The 27,481-nt window shown below is 51.2% G+C and overlaps 1 protein-coding gene across 3 annotated transcripts in view; it reads left to right on the forward strand.

Moving 5' to 3' along the window:
• The first annotated feature begins 2,064 nt into the window (after positions 1–2,064).
• Positions 2,065–27,481, forward strand: part of Tspan18 (tetraspanin 18) — a 126,747-nt gene continuing 101,330 nt past the window's right edge. For all 3 annotated transcript variants that reach the window (XM_060371693.1, XM_060371694.1, XM_021646569.2), the window contains exons 1-2: positions 2,065–2,324; positions 25,342–25,419. The gene's annotated coding sequence lies outside the window, so the exon portion shown is untranslated. The remainder of the gene's footprint in view (positions 2,325–25,341; positions 25,420–27,481) is intronic.

Genomic DNA, 27,481 nt, shown 5'->3' on the forward strand with positions numbered 1-27,481 from the left:
GGGTTTTTGCTAACCTGGATTCCATTTGGTCAGGGCTGGCTCTCCCTGTCTCTCCCCTCCCACTCAATCTCCTTGAAAAATTCCTTTGTCTACCTGAAAACTCCCGATAGGCTGCAATTTTGAGAACTTTCTTGCTCTTCTGACAGAATGGTTGAAGGGATTCTACAGGTTGTTTGCCCAACTTTATGTGTGGAAACACCAAGATCACTTTGTGAGCAGGAGACTAGCATGAACAGCAGCAAAGTATGATCTTACATCTTAGCCTCATGGGACTAAACTTCCAGGTTCCCCATTTTGGGAGCCCTTTAGGTATCACATTTCCTGGTGTGTGTGGGGATCCCGAATTGGCTGCTAATATGTCTTTGGGTCCTGCCTGGGGCTCACTGCTCTTCAGAAGGGAGTAAGCCTGGGACTGCCCAGCCCATCTTAGCCAAAGCAGCCAGCAGTATCTTGTTGCACTCTCTTTTATTGTGACTGAGGATCCATTGTTGGAGTTTAATGACACCATTTTATTCACACTGTATTTGTTTTATGATATCTTTCTATTTATAGCAACCTGACATGCTTTTCCATTTATGGCCTTGGTAGAACATATCACTGTTTAAAAACAAACTCGTTTGAGTAAAACAAAATATAAAATAAGTGCTGATTTAAAGAAAGCCATTAAGCAGGCAGCCCTCACACTGGGGCCCAGCCAGGTCCGTGATCTCAAGGAGGCAGAAGGAAACCGCCTGGAGCTAGAACCGCTGGCCCAGCTGGGTGTGAAGTGAACAGCCAGCCCATACTCCTCTTCATGTACTTAGTTGGTTCTGTGGTGGAGCTCAGGGTGACAGGCCTGGTGGCCACCACCCCGTAACCAGTGAGGCATCCTGCCGGTCCCCAGACTGTGCTGTCTTCCCTACACCACTCTGTCTGCTTTTACCAGAGCTAAATCTTTAAAAGCTTCTCTCTTCTGCCAAGCCCGGGCCCTCTCATTATCGCCTTGATTCTCCTCACGGTTCTGTGATGCCTCTCTCTGGTCCCAGGAGGACCACGCAGCAGTCTTTTACAGCAGCAGCCTCCCCTTCACCCTGTTTAGGAAGCTGAAGGGGTGTGTCCTTATATTGACAGAATTCTGTACCTTGGCTAGCCGGCGGACAGTTCTCCCCAGCTGCACGCCACTCTGGCAATCCCCTCCGTGGTCTCTCTCGACTCTGCGAAGCGGTTCAAAGTATCAGCCATGAGCTCTTGGACTGTGGGCATGTCCAAGTCTTTCTGTCTGCCCTTCAAAATTCTGTCTTGCATCCTGACCTCACTAACTTTCACTAGCACGCGCATGCGCTCGTACTTCCACTCAGGACTCTTCAGAGTAGACGCGTCAGAACTGGGCCACTGATAATTGCTGTCATTTGAGAAACAGAAGTTGACATTTGAGCCCTCTCATTGGCAGTTTCTCTTTGGTTGTAGCTCTTCCGTGCCTGCTTGTGAATTTTGTTTGGGCCCCCGTGTGCCATGGTTAGCTGTTTCAGTGAAAACCGGTGACGGGGGGAGGAGAGGATGAGGCAAGAGCCTCAGGTCTGGTCCTTAGCAATGCGGTAGTTTACTGTTTAGCTAACGGGGTTGGGAAGGCTCACCAGACTATCCAGCAATAAGCCTTAACGGGGCTTGCCGCACAGGCTCCCATCAGGTACTTCCCTGGCAGTGAGTGGGAAACGGAGGCAACATCGAATGAAGAATACCCCCCCCCCCCAAGCCCTGCAGTCACACTCAAGGGTGTGATGACATCCAGAAAGCTCCGGGAGAATAAATCCCCTAGTCGAGCGTGTCACCCTCGCCGTTCCCCACCAATCTCCTAAATTCAGACACCGAGCGAGTAGGGGGAGGATGCCAGAGGTACAGGGGACATCGCAGAGCTTCGCCCCAGGGACCATGCGCTAGGGAGTGAGAAAGTGGCCGTGGGCCGCGAGGGCCAGGCTCGCCGGTAGCCGCGCCTCCATCCGAGAGGCAGTAGTGGCGACGAGAGACCGAGGGGCGGAGGCTGGGGCGGAGGGAGCGGGAGGGCGGGCCGGAGGGTGGCGGGAGGTGTGGCCGGCGGCGGTGGCGGGCGAGCGGCTGCAGCTGCCGCCGGCGTCTCGGGGGCTGCAGGCTGCAGGCGGACACAGCGCCGCGCGATTCCGAAGCCCAGCCGCGCCAGGCCGCCCGGGTCCCGGCCCTCGGCGGGGGTCGCCGCTCCTCGTCTCCCTGACGCCTGGCCAAGCGCCACGGTGCAGGATTGCCGGCGCCCAGCAAGTTGGGAGCGCACTCCGCGCCCGGGGAAACTTTCCCCCTGGTCGGATCTCCGTCAGGTAGGACTCAGTCACTGAGCCCCTCTGTGCATACTGGCGCAGGGACACCGCGCGCTCCTGGGGAGGTTCCGGACCAGTGCGGGTCCCAGGACGCTCGGGGCGGGAGGGGGGGGGGGCGGCCACCAAGTTCTGCTGTGACTCCACTGGGGGCGGGGACAGCGCCGCCCTGAGTGACCCCGAGCATGCTCCGGGTCGCGGACTTCGCCCGGGTCAGGTGCACTCGTTCTGTGCCCAGCGATCTCAGGGGCTCAGGCGACAGTAAGGCGGCAGGTGGGACTCCCAGGTCCGGGGTGTCGGCCGGGGCTGTGCCGAGAGTGAAGGGGTGCATCCAGGTTACGCTGGGCGCGGACAGGGGACTCGGAGTCGGGCTTGGGCGCGGCAGATCGCCAGCAGGGCTGGGGCACCGAGCGCGCGTCGCCTTCGTGGGACCCTGGTGGCGGGCCAGGAGAACGCGCCTGGATTTGCTTTCGCACACGGGCTATCATTCCCTGCGCGGGAAGGTGTGCATCTCCGTGGATGCAGAGACTCAGGAGGCTTCCGGGGGAGCCCGGAGCTCCTCGCGGCCGGATGTGGGGTGTGGTGGCCGCGGGTTCCCAGCGTGGCTGGCCGCGGTGGGCGCGCGCGCGGGCTAAGGGTCCTGCTTGCGTTGGGAGAGTCGTCTCGCCAGGGGGCGCCCTTCCTCGGCCGGATCGGCTTCTTAGACCAGCCTAGGAGCTACACAGACCGAGTTTCTGAGCTTAGGAACCGCAGACGCACCAGTGCAACCGCGTGCGGGGTCTGTTTGGAGGAGCGACCCACCTTCCCCGAGCGAATCAGGCGGAGGGCTCCACTGTGAGACCTGTGTGCCTCCGCGACGATCAGACGCATCGGTTTCGTGGAGGTGATTTTTCACGGGCTGCTGGCAAGAATGAGTGAACAATTCACACCCAGAAAAACAAAAACAAAAGAAACTTTACTTGGACAGCAAGCTGGCATGGAGACAATGGGATAGAACATTAGCTGGGATTTACTCGAAGTTCCCGAAACCCAGCCCTTTTTGTAAAAGTAGCGCCCTTTGTCCTGGTCCTAGAACTCTGGGCATCGTGGGCAGGACTCATCCTCTTTCTGGGCAAAGGAACATTGGAGGTATTGGAACTTCAATAATTCCATCAGAAGGGTTACACTCCCTAGCCATCGTGGAGAGCACCCCATGTCCTGGGCTTGAGGTCCCAAGTACTGTCGAAAATTCATCTTCCTTCCTACACTCTTAGACTCTCGTATTGTGTCTGTGGGAAGGGATATGCTGACTGCCGGATTCTGTGGAAAGTGTCATCTTTGTTGTGTGAAGGACTGTTCATAAGGAGGGGACTCTGGAGGGACTGGTGCCTCCTCTTTCTCTGGAAAGCTCCCCTCTGTGCCTCAGGAGAGTCCAGATGAGCTCATCAGGGACGGTGGCTTCACTCTGACTGGAAGTGCCCTTGCTAGGAATTCGTGCTCACGATCCAAGCTACCCTCCTCCCCCCCCACACACACACACACATAAAGGTGTCAGAAATGGGGTAGTCCCTGAGTCTCCAAGACACAGATGGGATCCTGCCTTCAGTGTGCATAGAAGCCTTGCGTGTTTATTGGATGCGGCTAGTGCCCCAGCGCAGGACAAAGTTTCCATCAGAGAGATCAGCCTATCTGCCTGGCTTCTGTATGGAATGGGAGAGCCAAGGCAGAGAGGCAAAGGAAAGGGCGGGGAAGCCCTGTCTCTGTTTGTCTTTAAGACGGTCCAGGAGGCAGAAAACAAAAGAAGAGTCTGATCTATTTTGGTTTTAGTGGCTGTGTGTGTGTTCGAGCAATCGAGCTCAACAGAAGCCTAGGAGCACAGCCCCACCCCTGGAACTTGGGTATTAGCCTGTCCCCTACCCCCAAGGCCTGCCGATTCTGGGTGGCATCTCTTCTCTCAGCTCTCACTCCAATCCCCACGCTGAAGGGAGCACAGAGGCCCGCCTCCCCTCCTCCAGGGCTGCTTATGTCTCTAGTCCTATCGCTTGGACTCCAGGTAAATTCCTCATCTCCCACTTAGCAGCAATCCAAGCCCTGGGCCCATTTCTTTGTTTCCTCTGTCCCCAAGTCCAAAATGCCAGTCAATCATTGAATCCCCAGGGAGCTTTGTAGAAGCAGACCTCTGGACTTGCACGTAGGACAGATTGGTCTGAATCCAGAAAGGGCCCCCCACCTTTTAATAACTTCCACACCAGCCTGGAAATAGCTCCCTACTTACTAAATAATGTTTCGGTGCTCTTGGCTTGGGGCCAGTTGCGTTTGGAGTCCAGGGATTAGGGGGAATTTGTGGGAGGGGGCTGGTAGGGGAGAAAGAGCAGATTTAAAAACCAGTCAGCTTATCAGCAAGGTGTTGTGTGAGCCCCTTCCCCAACTGTAAACAACTCTGGGGATGGAGGATCTTCTGTCTTAAATTCAGAGAAGCCCTTTGGGGTTCTTCTGGTCAGCCATGCTGGGTGCTGCCTCTAGCCCAGCAGGGGCTTCTTCTCCAGGCTGTTTGGCCTCTTCTTGCCCTGGTCTCTGGTACTAGAACCCAGTGGGTTCACAGCCAGCGGCAGTCGCTCAGCTTGTGTGGATCAGTCCAGCAGTTTGGAGCAGAGAGAAGTAATGTTCTAACCCATCCCTGCCAGGAGTAAAACAGCAGCTGGTGCAGGTGTCTGTCCAGCCCCCAACTCCCTGGGGAGAGCCAGGGTCTGTGCCTCCACCACACATTTTACAGACCCTTCCCTTTCAAGAGGGCTGCTCTTCTGTCCCGTTTCATCAGCCACGGGGAAGGGAAATCAGGAACATTTGTCTGAGCTCAGCTGGGACCCCACAGAAATAGCCCAGAACCCAGATCTTGGTCCCAGGGAACAAATGACACCAACTGACCAGCATCCCTGTAACCCAATGCTCTCAGGCAACCATGCTAGCTTGGGTTCCTCCTACCACCCATGCTGGCTCCTTGGACTAGCGTAGGTTCTTCATGTGATGGTGTGGGGCAGAGCACAAATGCTTTTTACAAAGAAAGACAGAATGAGATGGTGAACCCCAGGTCAGCTGCTGACACAGCTGGATTTTCAGTGGGGTCCTGATTATCCTTCTGTCTCTACCCTAGACTTCTGGGTTGGACCTAAGCAGAAACAGGCTCATGAGTGCTAAGTTTGTGTATACATCCAGCAGTTAGACACGATAGAGTAGAAAACCTAGAGAACCAGGAATTAGGAGGCTTGATCTATCATACATGAGGCCGTGTGACCCCCAACTATGTCACTGCCCTTTCTGAGCCTTGGGCTCTCTGTTTGTTTAGGAGAAAAAAAATCACCGCATGGTGATTAGAGTACCTGAGTTTAAGTGCTGTCTATCCTGCTAGGTCACTCAACTTCTGGTGCCTTCCACGTTGTATAAAATGGAATTAGCCATCTCTCCCTTCAGACTGAAGTGGCCCCTCAGTGAGATAATCCTAGTAAAATACTTAGCACAGTAGCTAGCACACAGCAAACACTGTTATCTTCCCATTGTTGATATTTAGGGATGGAAGACAATGTGAATAGGTTGGATTTCTAGGTGTTCCCCCCCAAAAAAAAACACACACCTTCTTACCTCACTGGGGCAGGGTATTTCCTGGTGGTTATTTTCATAGCAGCCCCATCCCTGTTGCAAGATAGCCAATGTGATGTCTAGTCCCTCAGACTTTATCTGCCAGTCCTTTCCCCTCCACTCTGCTTCCCATCCTAGGTAAGAGAATAAGGCTCTGAAAAAATGGAGTCAGCCGTGGGTGTGGGACTTAAGATTAGCTCAGTTACTGTGTGGTACTTCTTCCTGTGAGCCCCGAGCCACACAACATACTTTTGATTGTACTTGTTCAGGGCACCTCCTGAGACTTCCTCCTTTCTTCTTTTATATATCACTCAGCCACTCTGGGAACAGGTGGAGGTTTGGAGACATGGTTGCTCACAGAGGAAAACAATCTTAAAAAGCAACAAAGGGTTCTCACAGGAAGTGTTGATGGCCTGGGTCTGCAATTATTGTGCCACGATGTGGCCTCTGATTTCTTATCTTTGAAAATCAGGATGATGGCATCTGTGTTCTGTTAAGCTGGGTGACATTGGTGCTGCAAGCACATGACATCAAACCTCCAGGCCTGAGCACTTTAGATTCCCTGCTTGCTCATCTGCTTGGCCTGGCCTCCAACTCTGCTTTTAGTAGTGCTTGGGATGGTGACCCTGGCATGTCTCTGGCTGCTCTTCTAAACCACATAGGTGGCACTGAAGTCACTGCAAGAGGAGAAGATGGCTAGAATGCCAGCAGGCATGCGTCAGCAGGAAATGGTACGTATCACTCAGCTCTGCTACATTGGCCAGATCTGTCACCTAACCGGCCACAAACACAGCTGAGAGCAACAAATGGACTCCAGCTTGGCATTGACATCAGGAGCAGAGTGCTCCTTGGGATGACTGGGTCACCAGACCCTCAAACATTAGGCTTATCCCTAATTGGCCCTGGTGGGACACGGGGACATTATTCCCAGGTGATCATATTGGGCCTGTGACACCCTGCAGGGTGGTGAGGCCACAGGGCCTGACAAGTGGCACATGGCAAACACAGTCAGCTATCTCTTGACTTTCTACCCAGTACTCTGTGGCCTCCTTTGGCATGCTGAAACTTACTGCTTTGAGAAGTTTCCAGAACCTTCTTCAAGTTGTTCCAGTTGCCACTTCTGCTCCTCTGTCCTCCCTTTCCCTCTCCTAGGGTGACTCTTCTGTGTTCATCTCTGTGGGGTGGGGAGCTGGGGAGGCAAGGGTGCTGGACTCCTCTGGAAGTCCAGGGAGAAGGGCAGGGGTGTGAAGGCAGAGAATCTAGTTTGAGATATATAATGTCAGCTAGAGTATGAGACCTTGTACCTGAGTAAGGGAGAAGGGGTTAGCCCCAGCAGACCAGCTAGATACCATCCAACACAGGGTCAGACACTGCTTATTGGGGAGGGGTTCCAGATCTTGCCCACCCCTGGCCCTTTGTGACCTCAGGCCTAGGCTCTCTTGATGAGCTGACAGTGATTCGGTGAGGAATGAGAGAGAGATTTGGAGTGAACTACCATTTTCATGGGTCCTGAGCCCAGAGCTGCTGCTAGGAATGGCTCCCTGCCACCCACCCCACCTCCACACGGCCATCTCTGCTGCTGGGACAGATTGCTTTCAGGCTGGCCAAGTGTGTGCAGCCTCCTGGGGAGCAGGCTGGGCCACCTGCTTCCTGACATTCAGGGACCCTGCCAGTGGAGCAGGCTCTGCGTGTGGCTGTGGCTCCAAGCACGCTGAGCAGGCACCCATGGGAATGATGCGAACGAGGAGCTGGCTCCAGCTCAAACAGGTTGCCCCCGTGGACCCCACATGAAACAACTGAGGGCTGGATGCAAGGAGCAGAAGAAAGGCCATCCCTGGCTCCAACCCAGGAAGGCTAAAGGGCCCAAACATCCAGATCTCTCCCAGACAGAATCAGAGGAGGTGACTTGTCCTAGGGATTAGGGACAGGCATGTCTAAACACAGCCACCTGGTTGTGTTTAAGTCCCTAGCCAGCCTGGCAGCCATGACTGATATTTGGCCTTTACCAAATCCCTTAACTTGTAGTGGCTTCCTACACACTGTTCCATGCTTGGCATTCATTCACTCACCCTACCTTGCTCTGGTGGGGCACTTCCAACAGCGGATTCCCAATCAAGCATTTGAGGGCCAATCCTTTATGCATGAGAAAGAAGGGAGTTGGTTGCCGTCTGTGGGCTGCTGGGGCCCAGTCCTTTGGGGACTCTGTAAGCAACTGTGTAAAATACACTTCAGTCATTCCAGCAGTCAGGGGAAGCTCACTTGTTAGTCACCAATTTTAGTGTTACGCATAAAAGGATGCTCCCAAAGATTCCAGCTTCTGGGTATTTCCAGCTTGCCTTCTGACCAAGAGGCTCTGGTATACTCGAAGGAGGGGCTACCAGAGAGAGAGGCACCTCTCAGCAAAGCCCCAGGAGCCCTTGCTGGACCACAGACACATGCAGGGTGGGGAGTGAGAGGTGGGGGTGGACTGGAAACACAGCCCTCCTGCCTGAGGTAGAGGCATGGGTTGTGATGGATTTGGTCAATGGCATAGATGGCCACAGACCATCCTTGCCAAGGGACTGAAGCGTCATGTACACCTCACCATATAGCTAGGGCATGAACTTCTGCCTCTCATGTTTTCTGGCCCTCTCCAAGTTCTCCCTATTCTCTATGCATCCCGGCTTGGTCCCCACAAACATCACCTTTGTTTTTCCATCTCACAGGGTCCTAGTGGCCTGGGCTTGGCATGTCAGAAAGAGGCTCTGTGTCCCTCATGAGCCCTTTTGAACTGGATAGCAGCAGGTGGAGGGCCGTTTTCCACTCTCCTCCAGTCTGTGTTGTTGGTCTTCCAAGGGCTTTTGCTGTTGTCTGATGTTTCTTCCTGGAGGCATCTTGCTGAGAAAGCCAGCTGCTGGGCCAAGGTGAGCAGTGGCCTCTGAGGTTCTGTCTATTTATTCTGTGAGAGAGCAGGGTCTGGCCAGTGAAGGTTGTTTGGTGTTGTTGATGAGCCAGATGTGCAGCATAGGCTGAGCTTCCCTGGCCTTGGGGGTCTGGGGGCCTTCCCTCCTTTGTGTCTAAAGACTTGCAACATGAAGGGGGCCAAGCTCTGAGCTTGGGGTCCCTAGCAGGCCTGGGAATATATCATCATCACAAAGCCAATGAAGAGTTAGACTATAGCTCACACTTAGCCTGCAAATGGCTGTCCTTCACCTATCATTATGGAGAGTACTGGACTGGGCGTTCAGAGCCTCGAAGCCTTTGGTCTGAGTCTCTTTAGCTCTGGAAAACTTGTGATACTCTGTGGGCTTCCATGTGTTTGTGTGTGTGTGTGAGTGTGTGTGTGTGTGTGTGTACATGCATATACAGGTTTATGTGTGTGCACACGTGCAGTGAGGTCAGAGGTCAATGTTGGGTATCTTACTCTGCTGCTCTCCATTTTACTTTTTGAGACAGGCTCTCAAAAGAGACTGAACCAGGTGCTCATAGATTTGAGAAGACTGTGGGGCCACTGAGCCCCAGTGGATCCTACCATCTCCACGCCAAGGTAAAGGCGCATACTACACACCGAACTTCTTTGTGGCTGCTGGAGATCTGAACTCAGGGCCTCAGGCTAGCACACAGCAGGCACATTACTGGCTCGACCATCTTCTTGTTCTACAGCAAGCCTCTGATGTCTCATCCTTACGGGTGCAACTAGTCCTGCTGAGTCTCAGGATCTCTTCCAATCCCAGAGTCCCTCAGAATCTGAAAAGGGGAAGGAAAAACTGAAGCCATACATCTCTCTGGAAGAATACGTTGAGGGAGGCTACCATGGTTGGTGATGGAGGTGGGGTGTTGTCTAAGAGGGGATAGGCTTCTTTTCAAAGCTGGAATGAAATGTGTGTGTGTGTGTGTGTGTGTATACATTTCCTCCCTTTCATTTGATAACCTTTTCTTTTTAAAGTGATTTGAGGAATACAGGCAACTCATGACCACCACACAATAAACTCAAATACAAACATTCTTTTAAGAAAGTGGTTGCTATGTAATTGAATTTAAATAATGGGTGGGTAACTTTTGTTTCCAAGTAGTCCAACTGTTTGTAAAGATCTATTCAAACCTGCCTAAGGGGTATGTGCGCATGCGTGTGAGGGCCTTGGTGATAGCACTTCTGTGGAAAAGAGTAATAGCAGTAACAATAACGTCAAAGTTGCTTGTGTGTTCACATATATCTCTGAGTGAGCAGCGTATGGATTTTTATGAAGCACTTCTAGAAGGAAGTACTCTGAAAGCTGCTGGAATGTTCCCCTGCGTTCCGTGGGGCTGTGAGCAACTGAGGCAGATTCCAGCTGTGCAGCCCTGCAGGTTGGAAACAAACTCTAACCCTGGTCAGCTGTGTGGCTGTGGGTGAGTTGCATAGTTCATCAGAGCTTCAGTTTAAAGGGGGAGTACGACAAAATCAATTGCGCCAGGCCCCTCCCCACTCACCCGTATGGAAACAGCACTTTTGCTGAGGACTACCTGGGCCCCGACACACTGCCCTGTATGCACAGCAGTCTCGTTACAATGGGGTTTTATGCATGTTTTGCAGACCTAAGGTGCAGAAGTACTTTGGGAGGCAAGGGGAGGGAGATGTGAGGTTTGTCTGTACCCCTACAAGCTGGGGTGTGTTCCACAGGGAGGTGTCACGGTTTGATCCGAAGTGTCTTCCACGAGCTGCTGTGAATGTCTTTTACCTGCTAGTGGCACTAACTTTGGACAGTGTGGAGACTTTAAGGGCTGTGACCTGGCTAGCGGAAGGAGGTTGTGAGGGTTGGGACTTTGGATGTGATACCCACCCCTAGTTCCTGCTGCATCCTCTCTTGCAGCCACCACACACTACAGCAGCGCTGAACTCAGCCACTCCTCTGTGTCCTCCTCACCTCCATGCCCTCCTCACCTCCATGCCCCCCTCACCGCCATGCCCCGGAAGTCTTTGAGAGCATAAGCCAGAGTAAACTCAGCCTCCCAAAGATTGTCTCTGTTGTGTGTTTTGAACATGGTGACACTAATGTGTGAGGGGATGCTTGCCTGGGGCTGTTGATAACAGCTGCTATCTGCAGGTGCTCCCTTCGGCCCACTGTGAGTACTGAAGACTTGAGTGCTGAGGGTAGGGATATCGCCAACCAATCACCCACACACACGGTCCTTCCCACCCTCACATGCGCTTCGGTCTGCTCTAGGTTCTTGTCTCCAGCTAGGCGTAGACCCTCAGACCCCATCCTCAGTGCCACACGAGGACACAGAGGACTCTGTACCATGTGAGTAATGGGCACGGGCACTGGGCATTGGCAGTCCCTCCAGCACTGATCTCCACCCCTTCCTGCATTACAAACCCTCATGTTTCTTTGACTCTTGGGTGTCCCGGCTGAAGACACTGCTAGGCCAAGCAGCCTTACCTGGTGAGTTCCCCACTTTTCCCTGGCAGAGAGTTGCTTCTCCATGCCCTTTCCTCCCAGCACTGCCTAGTCCCCCAAATCCCCCAAGTCCCCCAAGTCTAAGTTACCATTGACGACCTGGAGGGGGTTCTTACAAAGCAGTCTCTCTCAGTGACTGGCCATCTGCCTCACACACATCTAGTCTCCTCTCCTGTTAGTTTATTTGGCTTAGACTTCCACATCACACTCCATCTTCGAGGGAAGTCAGGGCAGGAACTCAAGGCAGGAACCAAAACAGAGACCACGAGGAGCTGTTTACCGACCAGACTCATGTTCAGCCACCTTTCTTATACCTCCCAAGACCATCTGCCCAGCTGTGGTACTGCCCATCTCCTACATTAGTCATTAGTCAAGAAAAAGCCTTGTCCAGGGGTCATGATGAAGGAGTTTTCCGAGTTGGGGCCCCACTTTCCTAGTTTGGGTAAGTTGACAAAAGGCTGACCAGCAGAAGTTGTATCAGAAATAATGGAGCTTTAAGGTGGAGGGTGATGGCGGCAGCAGCAGGGGTAGGTCACATCCTCCCTGCTAGTTTGCTTTACTGATAGTGGTGAGGCAGGTGCTGTGGTAGGGAGGACAGCGTGGCTGAGTGTGGTCACTGCTGGACACAGTGTGACAGCAAGGACTCCTCTGAGCAGCCTCCACGCCTCCGACATTGGAGGCTTTGACAAGAAAAAACCCCACATTCTCAGGGGTCCTGCCTTTTGCTCCCTGGTGGTACAGGCAGGACAGCACTTCCCACTATGCCCCACAGTTCAGAAGACTTGTGTGGGTGTGAGCACCCAGTGTGGGTGGGGGTACCCTGAAAGTCTGAAGGCAGGATGCTCCATTGTAACTCAATCCCAAGGCTCAAGACCACCCTCAGAAAGGCAGCCTTGCAGATGCTAGGGATGTTTTAGGTTGTTTTTTTGTTTGTTTGTTTTCCTTGTTTGATCGATACCATGGGAGGGAGAAGGGGAGGGAGGAGGGGAGGACTGGAGAAAAGGTGTCTGGCCTGACTGAGGAAAGAAAATGAGATAGCTTGGGTTTCATTTGCAGCCAGACGCACTGTGAGCTTGTCTGCAAAGCTTAATAAAGACAGGAAGCCTGAGACAACAGAGGTCTCCTGGGCTGTGCAGAAACACCTCCCACAGCCTCCTCCAGTGGGCTGCCTCCTCCTCAGGCTTGTGTGTATTAGCGCCTCGCAAAAGGGCAATTTTCAGCGATGTTGGATTCCCAATCTCGGCTGCATTAGTGCAAATCTCTTTCTTAAAGCCCAGGATCAGCTGGAGAAGGAGGCGGGTCTGCTCTGTCCTCAGCCCTTCCTGCTTAGAGAGCCCAGTCACCAGCCAGCCTGGGCTGATGCTTGCTATTTGCTGCATAGCAGGGAAGTAGTGAGGTGTGTGATTAGGTGGAGTGAAACTAGGCCGCCAGCTTAGCTGTGACTTTTCCAGGGTTGCCTAATTGACCAGGAGAAACTTCACGGAGTAGGGAGATCCAGCCCTGGGTTAGAAGTTGGGGTGTGGCATCAAGTTCTAGCTTTATCACAGCCTCTCTGAGTGACTTCAGGCAAGACACTAGACCACTCTGGACCTGTTTGTCGTTCGTGAAAACCTAGGGACGAGAGAATGAACCCAAATCAACCAACCAACAGCAGCAGCAGCAACAACAAAACTGTGCCAAAGCAGAGACGGATGATGGGGAGAGGCTTGGCTCTGCTCTTTCTCTGTTAGTCTGATAATCACTCTTGAGTTCAAGAAGGCTGATATACTGAGACAGAAACCAGGTTTGGGGGGAACAAAGCTGACCAGCAGAACCAGCATGCTGCAATAGTACCTGGCAGGCATAATTATATTTTATCTCAAATGCCAGTGCTGATCGATTAGTGGGGTCTGCTTGAGCCCTATCTATGATGGGTGGATGGCGCTGTTTTATCCTAGCACAGCAGGAAGGAGTTTCGAGATCAATTATTGATGTCTGGCAAGATTAGGAGAAGAAAACAGATTGATAGGACTATAGAGGTTCTGGATACAGTCTGGATACCAGCCTGGGGAACCTCTCACTTAGTGGCCATGTGATTAAGGTCTAAATTCAGCTAGATCCCACAAATAGTCATCTGTGGATGTCTTCCTTGCCCAGAGGTCTGAGGGGTGCTTCAGATTTTGACTGGTGCCAGGTTTTGCTGGACTTTGAATGTGGAAAGGTCTGCTTGGGTGATGTGAATGCGATTCACCTGAGCAGAGTGATGCTAGGCCCAGCTGCCAGCAGCCTGTCTAGGTCTCAGCCCCCTCATCAGTACTCAGCGCTGTGTTAGACTTTGCTTCCATGGTATTGCATGAATCTGTGAGGCCCCAGTGAACTGGCCAAGGATGAGGAACTGTGGCCTGTAGTCAAGATGCCCGGATGTTTACAATAGGAAACCAACTCTACATTAATGTGGTTGGTGTGGTGGTTTGGATGAGAAGGGCCCCAATAGGTTCCCATGTTTCAATAATGGTCTCCAGCTAATGGAAGGGTTAGGGGGTGTGGCCTTGCTGGAGGTGTGCCACAGGGGACAGGCTTAAGGCTTCAGAAAACATGTGCCATTCCCACTCTGCTTCCTGTCTGTGGATCGGGATGTGAGCTCTCAGCTGCTGCTCCCAGCACCAGGCCTGCCTGCCTGCTGCCATGCTGCCCACCATGCCGGCCACAGACTCCTCTCCCTGTAGAACTGTAAGCCTCCAAAAAACTCTTCCTTCTCCAAGTTGCCTTGGTCACGGTGTTTTATCACAGACTAGAAAGATGAGGGGCTATGAGCTAAAACTCAGTTATGTGTGAACCCATGCGCACGCTCTTTGAAGGACAGCTGTGGAAATGGCTTGTTTTTGAGCTTCAGGATCCAAGCAGGCGCGTCTCCTCCCGTCGCTCTCGTTAGTCTCGTCTGTTTTCTGAGGTCTCCTGTGTTTCTTTGGGTCCTTGATCTTCGTCACCTAGAGACGCGTCTTTCAGTATTGACCCTTACTTAGAAGTTGATCTTCCTCCTTTCTTCCTTGTGGAAAAGAGGAAGGCTGGATGGGTGTTCATTGAGGAGTGGAGAAGTGGAGAAAATGGAGCCCTTTGGGAAGGGGTTGCTGTTTGAGACACTCAAATCATCTTGCCTGGGCCCCACAGTGTTTGGAAACTAAGGAAAATACATTTGAATAAAAAAAATAAATAAATGTGTGTTTTGGTCAATGCAATGTCACATATGAGACATCTCTTCCCAGACCTCCCACTATTCTCCTTCTTCCTTACTCCCCACCCCAGTTTGGCTTGCTACATCTCCTAACTTTCTTCCCCCAACATGTAATGCCACATGCATTTAGCCAGCGGCAACCCACCACATGAGGCACTTTTGTGACAATTGTATATTAGAGGAGCCCCCAGTCACTGTAAAACACCCCGTGAACATGGAGAGCCAGTGCAGAAAGGCTGACGCTGATGTTGGAAAACATCTAGGGCTCAGAGCCTCTTTATTTTTTTTTTTTTTTCATTTTTATTTTTTTCTTATTAGTTACATTTTATTAACTCTGTATCCCAGCTGTATCCTGCTCCCTCATTCCCTCCCAATCCCACCCTCCCTCCCTCCTCTTCGCCCTTCCCCTTTCCAAGTCCACTGATGGGGGGACCTCCTCCCCATTCATCTGACCCTGTTTTATCAGGTCTGCAAAGTCCTCCTCTGTGGCCTAACAGGACTGTTCCTCCCTTGGGGGGTGGGGAGGTCAAAGAGCCAGCCACTGAGTTCCTGTTAGGGATATGGTTCTGAGAGGCGTGGTGACTTGGAGAAGGCCCACAAGTTAGAGACACAGCCATGGCCCCTGGTGATCCTAGGCTGGAGGCCTCCCAGCATGCTCAGACAGTCTTTGGCTGAAGGCAAGCTGCCCCTTGCTTTGTGATGCAGCAGTCAACCAGTCCTTCCTTGTGGCTGGGGGTCACCTGTGTGTGTTCACTGTCCCCATGCTATGGGAAGAGCAGAGATGGAGACCCGGTGCCTGACTGCAGAGCATGAGGAGACACATGTGAGTTCAATTCCAGGCTGGCGCAACCGAGACTCTGCTTGGCTCTCAGCATACTCTGTGCTCTGGGAGTGGGTGGGGACACCATCTTCTGCAAGCCTGACCCTGGCAGCCAGGCAAATGTGTTTATTTCATCCTCCTCCACTTGGGAGGCAGGCAGCAGGCGTCTGTCAGGACAGACAGGGAGAGGCAAGCCTGGGGTTCGGATGTAGCTCTCAGTGTCTGCACCTAGGATCTCGGGCTACCAATGGTGCTCCTCCACAGTGGGAGGACTGGAGCCACCCTTTCCCTTGGAAGGATACGTGCTTCAATGCCTTAGTCAATCGCCTGGGGGCTTAGGAAAGTGCCTGATGGGGGAGCAAGCAGCTTGCCTTAGCTTTTAGCTTGAGGACTCTCAGAAAGGTACACGATCAACTCTGCAGTTAGAAAATCATGTTTACTCCTTTTCTTTCTTTCATCATTAGAGTCACATACATATATGTGCCATCATCCTAGAGATAACATTTTGCTTGTGTGTCTTTACATGTTTTCTTTATGCAGGGTGTGTGTGTATGTGCTCTTAATTACAGTTTATTTGAGGCCATTGTTTTGGATTGAGCTCTAGCAGGCCCCAGCAGGCCACCCAAAATAGAAGCAGGCAATTTAAAAAGTTCCAAATAACTAAACTAAAATCTGAGGGCTGGAGAAATGGCTCGGTGGCAAAAGGTGTCCAGCACTATCCCCAGAATCCACATGGTGAAAGGAGAGAACTGACTCTGTCTCCAAAGCTGAAGATTACAAATGCCATGACACACACATAGCCACACAGAAACACACGCACCATAAATAAATGTAATAAGAATATTGAAACCTTATCAGTTTATTGGTAAGAACTTACCTTCTGAGGAATCAGGCATCACTGGCTAAATTGGTAGGATGTCCTCTCAGCCTTAACTCATATAAAGAAAGTAAGTTTAGGGCCTGGAGAATGGTTCAGCAGTTAAGAGCACTGACTGCTCTTCCAGATGGACCCCGGGTTCAATTCCCAGCACCCCCACAGCAGCTCACAACTGTCTGTAACTCCGAAATCTGACACCCTCACATAGACATACATGCAGGAAAAACACCAATGCACATAAAATAAAATAAATTAACTCTTTAAAAAGAGAGTTAAAGGTGCTCTATCTTGCCTTTTGATCCTTATGTTTGCTCGTCCAATCTTTTTTTTTCAAAAGTTACTTTAAATTGTGTATGTATGTATGTATGCCTGTGCCTGTGTGAGGGTATAGGTGTGAAAATAGTGCCCAATGGAGGTCAGGAGAGGGTATATACCCAGGGACCCTGAGGTAGAGTTACAGGAGCAGTGAGATGCCTGATACTGCTGCCGAGACCCAAGTCATCTCCAAGAACAGCACAGGCTTTAACCGCCAAGCCAGCTCTCTAGCCCCTGCTTCTCCAGGCTGTGCTGCCCAGGACACCCCTGCTAGTGTCCAGCAGACTCAGCCCCATCCATGACCACTGATGGAGCCACACACCCGGCGGAAGCAACTCAAGGGAAGAACGGTTTATGTTTAGCTCACCCTCTGAGAGAGAGCACCGTGGATGTGACGCCATAGCACACATGAGGTTGAAGGTCACATCAAAACCGCTCAGGAAGTGGGGAGAAAGAAACCTGTGGCTCAGCTCCCATTTTTTTTTTCCTTATGCAATTCTAGACCCCGCCCCACAGGTCACTGCCACCCACATAATCCTCCCTCAGTTGAACAGTCTCTGGAAACACCCTCACAGACATTCCCAGAGGCTCCTCTTCTAGATGATGCCCAGTCCAGTAGGCGATGAAGACTGGGCTGTCACAAGCCAGTTCAATCTCTGATACTCGACTTGCAGAGATTTTGTTGACAACTTGTATTTGTGTGTGTGTATAGAAAAATGTGTGTCCGTGTACAGCACACATATAATTGACCACGTATTGTCAGTATAATTGAGAAAAAATTAAATCCAGGCCCACATATAAAATCTACTGTGAACGCAGGCCAAGGCTGATGTGACTCAGTCTGAAGAAGCCAGCAGGATGTTGGAGGCAGTTCTGAGAAGAACCAGAGGTGGTGATGGTACAGGCATCCAGGGAGGAGGTGAAACTGGTTAGTGTCCTATGTAGGGCGATAAAACCAAACCTTTATGGGAGCAATCCTTTTACAAGGGGGAAAAAGCCTGCAATTCCTATTCAGCCCCACAAAGTTCACTCCTCTGGGACCCTGAGAGTACTGTCCACTCTGGATGGGCTGCTAGGTTGTGGGAGGCCAGGCTTTTCTTCGCCTTTCCCCATGCTGCAGCTCTATCTTAACAGCATCTGAGTGTGCTGGTCACCTTCCACACACCAGTGATGTGTGTGTTACCATCTCCGGTTTTGGGCTTTGGAGTGCTGGGGAGTGAGTGGCACATGTATTTTCATCAGCCCGGCTTGAGAAGAGAGCCTGGAAGCCTCCAAATGTGTGAGCTGCTCATAGGCACAGACCTGTCACAGTCATTCACTGTGTTTCATTGTGCTGGTCATCTTTCCTGTCTCCCTCCTCAGATGGCGCTGGTTCTAGGATTCAAGGGTTGTGGGAGCTGAAGTTCCTCCCCGAGCCTCTCATCCCAGAGGGCTAATATTCCAGTGCACAGTGATCCAAGCAGAGGTGCTAAGGTTAAAAGGCCAGCCTTTGTCCATGATAAATGGATGAGCCAAGCTGTTGGGGACAGGAACTTGGCCTTGTTGCCTATGAGTGCAGACATTTCCAGCTCTCATTCCTGATTCTGCCTTTTAGAGTCTGGAGGGCTGGACTTATTCCACATGGAAAACGGCCTTGGCTCTTCTCTGTTAGGATGGGACCAGACTCTGGATTTCTAACTTTATTTCTCAATCAAGGCCCTTGAAAGGGATAAAAGTTGCAAGCCATCTCCAGCTGGGAAGGGGAGCTTCGGAGGGCTGATTAATCTGAACTATGAATTTTAAAGTCCCGTAGCTTCATGTGTTGGGAGACCCCATCAAAATGCTAATAGCCCCGTGTTCCCACCTCCTGCAGCCTCTTCTGCATTCGGGAATATTTATGTGGGATCAGGGAAGAATTACAAAGAGTGGAGGTACAGTTCGCCTGGACTCCACCGCAGCCCTGTAGGTTATAAAGTCTGAATTAATAGGCCCAGCTGCGGAGGAAAGCTGCGGTTGGCCACAGGCTGGGCGCTTCCCTTAGCGGCAGGTTCAAGTTCTCAGCTTTCGGCTTCCTTTCTAACGGCAGGGTGGCCACTTTAAAATATCTCTATTACCGCCATGTGGCTTTTTAAAGACTGTGTCTCCGGGAGGCAGAATAGCTGAAGACGTGTAGTTCACAGGGTTAAGACTGCACATTGCAACCACATGGAAGTCAAGGTCTAGAATGTGTGGAGACAATTCACACGAAAGCCAACACCAGTGCAGAGACCAGGTCTGTTCTAGACCCTCGTGCCTGAGCAAGGGAGATTCCAGAAGCCTTTGAAATGCTGGGTGTTTATACCTAGTCAGTGGGATGGCGTGGGAACACTGCGTTTCTGGTGTTGGGTGTCTCCATGGAAGGGTACACATCATAGTGTTGGTCACCAGCTGCATGGTGCCATAGCTTGGGTAGCTTTGACTGGAGTCTTTGGGTTCTGACTCTCCGTCTCTGTGGCTTTGGACAGGGCCTTTGGCCCCCTTGATTCTCACTGTCTTGTGTAGGAACAGCCGCTTCTTTTTGGAAGCTCTGTGAAGCCCAAACCTTCCACAGGCTTCTTCAGGCAGAAGGCCCCGTAGAAAGGTTATGGGACTTACGACCAGGGGCCAAACAGTCTAGGCTCTATCTCTATGGACAAGTCCTTAAGCCACCAACCATGGCTTGCAGGTTCCTCTGTGGCCAAATGCCTGGCCTGTCTGTGTTAGGATATCAGGATCCCAGCCCTTTGTCTCTGAGGCCTCACCAGGATTCAACTGCACATGCGTGTGTGCTGTGCTCCCATCACCTCTGTGTATAAAACGGGCACGTTGCTCATGTTTTCATTGCAGCTGGGGGCTGGAGGTAGGATGCGTAGGGTTCAAATGTGAAGTAAGGTCCTGGGGTGTCCTTGGCCACACTCTTCTCCAGATGACTCCAGACAGGATGAAAAATGGGCACAAAAGCAGCTGACACCAGCTGATGGCAGAGCTGTGGCCTCTCCTTCCTGCCTGTCTTGGGAAGGCCTGCATAGGAAGTCACAGTGAGACTGGCTAGCACGTGCCGTTGTCACGACAGTCCCCAAACCCCTGAGCAGATGGGAGGCGGGATGGGAGGGTTATTAACAGCGGGCACCAGGCGTTCATAACCTCTGCGCTAATTCATGGGGTTGCTACACTAGTATTTGCCTTCTCTGCCTTCCCCCCTCCCCCGAGCTAAGCAGTTCAGTTTGGGAGTCTTACATGGCCCTGGAGCCCTCCTGCCGTCAACTGGTATCAGGCCGCTTTTGTGCCCCATTTCATCCTGTCTGGAAATCACCTGCTCTTGGTCTGGAGGGAAACATGGCCATGGACACCTCAGAACCTCACTTCACATTCGAACACTACTCTCACTCCTCCCCAGCCGCAAGGGAAAATGAGCAACATGCCCGTTTTATAGGCAGAGGTGATGGGAGCCACGGCACACATGTGCAATTGATTCCTGATGAGGCCTCAGAGAGAAGGGCCGAGATCCTGACATCCTATAAGACCCCTGGAGGACCCAGGCTCCAGTGCCTGGAGATCCTGTGCTGCTCAGGTGGCCCTCTGCTCACCCTTCTTGTTCTGAACGTGCTATGGTCCCAGCACCACCCTATTGAGCACAATTAGTAGAGTGACTTGGGGATTCATTACTAGGCCTAATGAGGCTGAGTGACAGGACTGGTGTGGAGACAGGCATCCCCACCCTCCCCCCACAGGACAAGTGCAAGTGGAAAGCCTTGCTGGGCACTCAGCACCCCCGCAGCTTCATTAAGAGCCACCTGAGATCTTGAGATCCAGGACTCAGCAAGAACGCATCCCAGCTATCCCAGCATGCCTGAGTTTTGCTCACCCTCCACTCCCAAGCTAACCCCCCATGTAGCTAATTTAAAACAAAGCAAAATAAAGCCATGGCTTGGTCTGGAGCCATGAACTGTGGTGCTTTTATCTGTCAGCAACAATGCCTCGGGTTGGCAGAGGGCCAGCCTGGGTTCTGGGACTTGGCATCGATGCCCTGCGAGGTGCTCAGGGAGAGCCGCCTCTGGACTCCACAGCTTTTTCCAGGGACCCAAGACCCAGAGTACTGGTCTCAGGACTCACCAGCAGCTAGGAGGTGATATTGTGGCTACAGTGGAGAGCAAGGAGCCAGGGTAAAGCAGGGAGGTGCAGACAAAGAGAGAGATTGGGACACAGAGAGAGATGGAGTAAGGGGTTGCAGGCAGGAACTGGCTAGGAAAGGGTTGACTTCTTCTTCTTGGAACAGCCTGCTGACTTGGGTTTTGCCACACGGGGAGACTAAAACCATGTTCTTCAACATTATCTGGGAACAATGTATGGAATATTCTGGAGTACAGCTGTTGCTGATTAAATGCTGGCTTTCGAGTGGGGAGGAGACACACATCTGCATTCTGGGCTTAAGTTGAGATTCTGAGATCCCGAGGGCTGAGATCTCAGCCTCCACAGTGCTGATGGGTGCTGGGGGTCCAAACTTAGGTCCTCATTCATGGCTCCTTAATCAATGATCTTATAGATCCGTTTGTCCTCCATCTGTCCTTGTATTATTCACCCACTCCAACCATTCACCTACCCAGCCAGCCAGCCAGCCAGTCGTCTTTGTGCCCACCCACTTATCCCACTTCTCTAAGCCCCCATACCTATACCTACCACACATCCGCCCACCCTCTATCTCTCCATTCCTACAACCAACTCTAACTCAGCTACTCTTTTCAGCCATGCAAATGTTCATAATTCAGTCTCTACATGCCTGCTATCCATCTCACCTAGCAGCTATCATTCATCCAGATGTTATCTACTGAGCCTGGGCCTGAGACTCACAAAAGGGCAATGAAGGCAGTACGATTCTGTCTCTATTTTGGCAGAGGCTATAGTCCAGTGGGTGGGAGAGAAATCACAAAAAAACCACATTATATACATATATATAATTATATATATAATATATACTGTTACCCCTACACCCAGACACATATTATTAGGGGAACATAGGAGAACCATGTTTTATCATGTCTGCTGTGATTCTGGGAACAAACATCAGAAAAGATAATTCAAGAAGGTTTCAAAGGTGCTCAGGAGTTTGGCAAGTGTTAGGAGGAGTAAAGCTCAGAGTTGGGAAAAGACAAAGGGACGAGGGAACCAGAGTAAGGTAGAGCAAAGCATGTGGCAGGGTTGTTTCAGTGAGGACAGGAATGTGTTCCTACCGTGAAGAGCTGTTGAAGATGGGCCCAGGGGCCAGTGTAGGATCAGATGAGAAAAAAAGATCTGTGTATCCACAGAAGGAAGCCATGGGACCCACTACAGCAAGACAGACACAGAGCTTGTTGTACATTTAGGAACTCACTGTGACATCAGAGATGGCAGGCTGGAGGGAACAGAGGCTGGAAACCGGCAGCCGGACCTCAAGGCCCTCTGAAGCCAGTGGGCAGGCAATCACGAACTTGAGCCTGGGTAGACATGAGTAGAAGCCACGAGAATGGGGGATTTAGAAGAAGGAGCTAGAAGAGGGAGCTGCCTCAGAAACCGCAGAGCAATGTAGGGCAGGTTGGCTCCGTAAGGGTGCTGTGTCGTAAGGACTCAGCAGGCAACATTGTAAAGGCAGGGACATTATCAGGGGGTATACCTTGTTGTGTCAGCCTGCTGTGTTTATTTACTTATCTAATGTGCATGCGTATGGATGTTTAGTCTACATTATGTGTGTGCTTTGTGTGCATATCTGGTGCCCAAGGAGGCCAAAAGAGGCCATTGGATTCTCTAGAACCAGTGTTATAGATGGTTGTGAGCTACTGGTGAGGGGTGGGGAGAGCAGCAAATGCTCTTCATTGATGAGCCATCTCCCCATCCCCAACTTTCTCCATTTAAATCAAAATGGAGGGAGATGCCCATAAATCCCTCCAACCCAAGCTTTTGCCGTGAGAGATTTTAAGGTGCCACTTTTTTCAAAATCAATTTTTAGTATCTCAGGAACCAGGTTGCATCATATAAAAAGGTGAGGTCATAATTAATTAAATTAATGGGTGCTATTAGGAGTAATTAAAACTGCAGTGACTGTGAACTTGGAGCCTGGCTTCAGGCTTTTCTGCCTTCATCTTTGGCTTTCTCAGGGAGTCTCCCATCAGCCCCTACTTAGCAAACTTGACTCTGTTTCCCAGATGAGTTTCTTAGGCTCTGTGTAAGTAGATCCCTTGTGCTCAAGGCCCCTTTCTGAACTAAGTTTTTGGGCTACCTCAGACCTCAGGGGGAGCTTTGTTCAAGATAAATCTGGTCTATGGAGAAGCATTGGGTGGGAGTTGAGCCTTCCTGCTCCTGGCCACTCCTTTCATGAGGTCAGGGTCACTGCCCACTTCCCTGGCTACCATCTCTCCACATAGGCTTCCTCAGATCCTGTTCTTGTCTCCCAGGGGTGCTCTGGCTGGAACATGAATAACAACCACCTTCCCCGGGAGCTGAAGGGATGGGAATGAGGTCCCAGTAGAGCCGCTTCCACGGGATAAGGCTTGGCGGGAGTTTTTTATGTCCTGGCTGCGTGGTTACAGCTCATCTCCTCTAGGCTGCAGGAAGGTGGGATCTGTCTGCCCTGGAGATGCTCCAGTGGGAGCAGCCGACGTGAAAAGTGATTTTGTCAGAGCTGGGCCTTGTTCACCCTCCTGACACGAAGCCTGCAGCTGCTTCTGGCTGGAGCCTTTAATTTCGTTAATGTGTGACATTCACCCAAGCTGCATAGCTGACGGGCATGCTTGACATTAATGCTGTTCTGAGTGTTCCCTTGAGCTCATAAAAACTCATTATCAGTTCTGAGCCAGTAAATGAAGTTCCCGCTCCTCAGAGGAGCCCCGGGCTGTAGAACCCTGGACATCTGTCTTTGCTGGCCGTCAGACTCCTGCCTTTGTCCTGGGACTCAGTGTCTCAGCTCCTGAGAGGGGATCAAAACAGGCATCCCCCAAGCAGAGCCCTTGATTCAAGTTTACAACCAAGCTAAGAGGCACCTTCCACCTGTGAGTCTGTCTGATAAAAATGTGCTGATGTGGACACCAAGGTATCATGGTAGAAAGGTTCTTGTGGACTGAAATGGCCATGGCCATGGTATCTGGTAAGCAGATGGTGGAGAAGTTTGTTCCACAAGCACCCTGGGATATGTTAGGAGGCAGGAGTACAGACATTCTTACATTCAAAGGGGCGCAACAAACAACACAGACTCCTGAGGTGCCCATCGTGTGCGTCAAGACCCCATTTGTTGCCTCGGTGTCACAGAGGTGTGTGTAGCATAGTCAGATAGCAGTAGGTGTGGGCCACGGTCCACAGGCTGTACCAAAATACCCAACTGAATATTTTGGGTGGGCAAGTAAGGATGGTCACTTCTGTGTCTAAAATGAAAAATATAACCAGGTATGGTGGCTCACAGCATTAGGGAGTTGGAGGCAGAAGGATCAGGAGTTTAGGGTCAGCCTTGGCTACACAGGGAGTTGAAGGTCTGCCTGAGCAAGGTGAGATTCTGTCTCCAAAATATAAAAACAACAGCAAAAGAAAAAAAGAAACCTTCCAAAATGAAAATTCTGTATGCTCAAATATGTGCACATGCGTGTGAGAAAGAGCACGTGTCTTTGTGCACACATGCACATCACGTGTGTGCGCATGCTCGTGTGTGTTTGTGCATATGTCCAAGTGTGCATTTATACATATGTGGTGTTTCTATGTTCACCATGTGTACCTGTGTATTACTGTGTGTATATTTCGGATTCCTTCAATTGAAGCCTTCTTCTGGATCACCATCCATGAGGTTCCCCAGGCTCAGACTGCCTGATGGCACTGCACAGGTAGCCAGGCAGAACCAAGCCATGTCCCCATCCATACCACCCCCCACCAGTTAATATACTGAGAATATCTCTCATGCAGAGGACCTTAAACTCACCCCTATGATGGTGGGACCTCTGTCATGTGGAAGCCATATCTGTGTCAGTCTGGGCTCCTCAGGTCCGAGTTCTAATGTTCTCGTTTTTTTTTTTTTTTTTTTTTTTTTTTGTTGTTGTTGTTGTTGTTGTTGTTGTTTTTGTGCTCAGGGTCTTTAACCCTGAAGTGGGCAGGCTTTCTCATTATGTGTCCTGATCCCTGTCTGAGGTGGCACAAAATGGCAGGACCTCCACTGTTCACAGAGGGTCACAACTGCAACCTTGCTCCCACCTCTCTGCCCGGGTGGATGTACCCCTTGCTCACTTTATTCATCTGTGCGGTGACAAGCCAGTTTCTGGGACTAGCCTAAGCCTTGGCTAATATCTAATATCTAATATCTCTAATATTTGACCCTTCCCTTGTAACTCCTCCTCAAAGTGACAGGAGAGCCAGAGAGGCTGGGCCTCTGGGCCACACTGTGGGGCTGAGCTGTCACCTCCAAGCCCTCTTCTCTGGTTGCTCATCTCTTCATACACAGTACTTGAAGTTATAGGTCTGCCCAAAGAGCCTTCATGCATCAAGTTATCAGAAAGCCCTTTGCAAAGCTGCACGTGCTGGTGTTCAGTGTCTTGGGTGCACGAATCCCAGCAGTCTGGGGTTGGTGTGGGAAGACGAAAAAGATGAAAAATGCCATCCTGGGAAGCTTGGGCTCTATGCTCTGCTCGGCAGTCCATGTCTGCTACAGATTCGAGGAGAAGGGGAGCCTGCGGTGAGAGTGTGTGCCTTGCATGGGCAGAAGAGGCTCTGGGAGCCACATGCATGTGTCCCACCAACCTTTGCTTTCCCTTTCCTCCCTCTAGAGCTGCCTGGAGCCATCGTCGGGAGACTTCAAGGGAATCTCAGATCCTTCCCAGAAAGGAAGAGGACAGCTGGAAGAGGTAGGGATTTCTTGACGTGTGACAGTGGCCTGGCATGTTCAACCAAGATAGCCAGTCAAGACAGCCAGTCAAGATAGCGGAGCTTCTCATCTGTCTCCTGCCCTTCTGAGGGAGGAAGAGTGTTTGGGCTCATGCCGTAGGGGTACAGGGTGGGGGAGGGCAGCTTTACACCTCTCTCCATCCCTTGATGTTAATTCAGGGGAGGCAGAAGCAGCTGGGAATCCATCATGCAAGTGGGAACTAGCTTTCGGAGGAGGAGGAGAAGCCTTTCTGGTCGGTCACCCTCAGCGTCCACCTCAGTCTGAGGACTGTGAGCAGTTCAGTTCCCTAAGGTGCTCAACACCTTAAGGGTGACATTTTACCTCACAGGACATTTTGCCCATCATGTCCCCTTGTCATGATAACCCCAAGCATGACAAGACTAAGTTCTATCTCTGGGGCCCCCAGACCCCAGAAATGCTGGGTAGCCTCGTGGAAGGTTCCTGAAAGAGCAGTTCAGGCCTGCTGTCTCCTGGGCAGCTGTGACGACCAATGCACTTTAGAGTGCAATCTTGGCACTATTTCTACCTCCATTTTAAAAGAGAAAACCTGGTCTCAGAGAGGTGAAGAGACCCTCTCAGGGTCGCAAAGCACTGAGTGACAGGGCGGGGTTTGAATCTCTGACTAAATGGCATCACAGACCTGGGTTCTTTACTCATTCTGTGACTTGATGCTCAAGATTAAACTAAACCTATTAACTAAATTGCCCGTGTGAAATTCTGGTTCTTGAGAAAGCATGAAAGCACTTTGTTATTTCATCCTGGGGGGCTTCATGTTTTAACACTGGACTTTTTGTAAAATACCCATGGGCTTTGGTTTTTCTGTCTTAAAACTAGAAGAGTAATATCTTTTCACATTATCTGGGAAGAGATGAGATGAGGAAGATTTACATAAGGACCAAGATGGTCCTTATGTGAGCTCCTCTGTTGCTTTCCCCATGCTCGAGGTCATTGTCATCTGGTGAAGGCACACGCTCGCTGAACAGCGTGCTGGTGACATTTCCTATCTAGCTGCCCTGCCGTCTGTGGCTGGCCAGCGCTCGGTCACTTTTCTCCTCAAACTGATGTGTCAATTGTTGGGGGTTATTCTGGCTGTGATCTGAGGCTTAGTGGCTAGCATGTGCTGGGGCTGGATGCAGTTCAAGTGGCCTTTTTGGCATCTGTAGCCTGTAGTTCTCCGGCTCTGCAACCGCCAGCCTCAGCCTCAATCCCCGCAGAAGGCAGATAATATACAGAGCCTGGATTGGCCCAGTTTCCCTTATCAGAGGCCTTGAACTGCTGGGGGAGAGCTCGCCTCCTCAGGACTGTCTCTCAGGGGAGGGTTTCCTACTCAGAAGTCTCTTCAAACACAAGAAGGAGCAGCAGTTGACACTGGGCCACCCTCAGGAGGGAGTCAGGAAGCCTGACAGTTGAGCCAGGGCTCTCCTCCAAACAGAAAACACTAGTCACAGAAAACAACATAAAACGGTCTCAAAGTTTATTTTTACATTATTCTTTAAGGTATGAGTTCTTGACTTTGAACTCCATTCCACTGGTCAGGTATCTGTCCCTATGTCAGTTCCTTTTTTTTGCACGGTGCAAACTTGTCCTGGAACCTAGCTATATCGCAAGTGAATGACAACTCATTTCTGAAAGTCAAATAGCACATATGTAGCTCTTTGGGCCCAGGTGATACACACTCCCTAGGTCATCTCATTCTGCCCTCTCAACTTAGCAACCATTCTGTAATCTCAGCACATTATCAAGTGTCTTGAAGGAAGGTGATGGCCAGTGGGAGTCACCTTCTTTACTTGCTTAGATCAATGGCAGCCCTCTTGGGGTCCTGTGGCCTCTCAGGGGACCTTCCTAAAAATACCCAGGCTTCCGGATGTAAGAGTGGGTGTTTATCAACTAAGAGTGATGCTACCCAGGAGACACATACCTTTTCCTGTGCCTGGTCTAAAAGTGGCTGGGAAAGGGGTCTGGCTTGTGTCAGCGAACACTTAGTTCTGAGGTCCTGGAGGCCACCAGGGGCGTGAAGGCTG

Source organism: Meriones unguiculatus, chromosome 18 (assembly GCF_030254825.1).
Source record: "Meriones unguiculatus strain TT.TT164.6M chromosome 18, Bangor_MerUng_6.1, whole genome shotgun sequence".
NCBI classification, from domain to species: domain Eukaryota; kingdom Metazoa; phylum Chordata; class Mammalia; order Rodentia; family Muridae; genus Meriones; species Meriones unguiculatus.